The 2,224-nt window shown below is 31.0% G+C and overlaps 1 protein-coding gene across 1 annotated transcript in view; it reads right to left on the reverse strand.

The window, feature by feature from the left end:
* Window positions 1–2,224, reverse strand: part of LOC106777079 (THO complex subunit 4A) — an 11,022-nt gene that overhangs the window by 5,898 nt on the left and 2,900 nt on the right.

Here is a 2,224-nt window from a genome sequence, read left to right on the forward strand (position 1 = left end):
CAATCCTTAAACTTTTGACATTCCTTCTTCATGTGTCCCTTCTTTTTACAAAAGAAACATCTGGACTCCTTCTTAATAACTGGTTGAGCAGGAATCTTTCCCTTCTTATGAACTTGGTTCTTCTTATTCTTAAACGAAGTGGTCAAGTTCACCTTCTCCCCTTCTTCAATCAATCGCCTTTCTTCTTCTTGAACGCACATGGTCAATAATTCATTAATAGACCACTTGTCCTTATGTGTGTTGTAAGAGATTTTAAAGGGAGCATAATGGTGAGGCAAAGTGCAGAGAATATAGTGCACTAGGAAAGAATCNGACATGGTAACTTCCAAAGCTTTTAGTTGAACCACAATGTCCCTTATGCGCATGATATGATCACGCACTCCTCTAATTCCAGTGAGCTTTAAGGATGAAAACTGCATTATAAGAGTGCTGGCAAGAGATTTATCAGACGTCGTAAACTGCTCATCAATAGCCTTCAGTAAATCCTTGACATTCTCATACTGATCAACCGAACCCCGAATTCCAGCAGAAATGTTGGTTTTTATGAACGTTACGGAGAGACGATTTGACCTCTCCCATTTTTCATAAAGTTCAATGGCCTCTGGAGTGCTGGTCTCAGTAATACCCGGTGGTTCTGGTTTTCTAATAGCATAGTCTATGTCCATCCAGCCTAAATGAAGAAGAACTCTCTCCTTCCAGATCTTATAATTATCTCCTTTCAATTCGGNAATACCACACTTGATATCAGAAAAATTTGCAGATTGAGAAACTGCAAATTCAAAATCATGTTCATTATCATAATTTGAGACTAAAATGAATGTCATGTTTTACCAATGCAAAACATGTCTTTACCAATAAGTCTATTAACATAAAACTTGCCTGTGGGCTAAAGCCTTACTCAATTAGACTTATTTAACCTTATGATAAAACTATTAAATTATATTTCATTCCTAATTCCTGTGGGAAAATTAAGAATTATAATTAATATTTTATCCTAATTAATTATATAAATGTAACAAAATCCTGTGGGTATATTTTATCACACTATATATAATTAACTACAATTAATGTTTCAATAAAGTGATCTTTATAATATAATTTAATTAATTAAAGATGCTGTGGCTACTCTCTAATTATTAAAAAATTATATTTATCATTAAACATTAAATTATCTTTAGGTCTTATATTTAATCTAAATATAAGAATTATATTATAAATATATAATATTCAAAATTTATTATACTAATATTAAATATTAGTAAATATTCCAACGTGCACTTTAATATTAATGGCATATAAACCGTGCATATCATAACAGCATAATATATATTATGCGCATATATCAATAACGTGAAAAGAAAAGCACTCTGAATGAAAAGTTGAACACGTCATTCTATAGAATGACTCCAACACACCAAAACATATTAAATATAAACATGTTATACCAGAAAAAAGAAAAGCATTGCGTCGCATATATATATATGTTATATCCAAAAGCACTAACATATATTATATATATATTCAAAAGCACTTTAATGCCAATAAAGTGTATAACAGTGCCTATAAAAATGCCTAACATATATACAAAAATATATTAAGCATGTAACAGTAACATGAAAAAGCAGCGAAATTCACTTTCAATCTAAATGTTCAACGCGCATAATTAAATGCCTATCAAATGTGCATATATCAGTAACCGTAAAAGACATCCAATAAAACGCAATAATATATATTAAAATATATGTAAAGCAATGCGCAGAAACAGCAACTCTGGATAAAACCAGAATCGTACAGCGTTGATTAAAACCAGAAGTAAGCGTACCTTTTAATCTCCAATGTGCGTATGCAGCAGTTAAAGAAGAAAAATAAAATTGAATATAATTTTTCAGAAATATGCCCAAATTGAAACGCAAGGTTTCACTCATCTTCAACCTCTCACATGATTCCAAAATGCGTATACCAAACGCGAACACAGTAATACGCGAGGGTTTCAGCATCAAAAAATTTCACAGAAAAATTTCACAAATTATTTCTTCTTTCTCCAGTTTCAAAACAATCAATAAAATTGAAAACGCAATACGCAAAGGAGTGAAACAAACAAGGCAGAGGATAAACATGCTCTGATACCAAATGTAAAAAAACAACATGTTCATACAAATTCATACTGAAGATTCAATAAATCTAAATACATCAAACAAGACATTTAATCATATTCAGATTTATA

The sequence above is a fragment of the Vigna radiata genome, chromosome 2 (genome assembly GCF_000741045.1).
Source record: "Vigna radiata var. radiata cultivar VC1973A chromosome 2, Vradiata_ver6, whole genome shotgun sequence".
Lineage (NCBI taxonomy): Eukaryota > Viridiplantae > Streptophyta > Magnoliopsida > Fabales > Fabaceae > Vigna > Vigna radiata.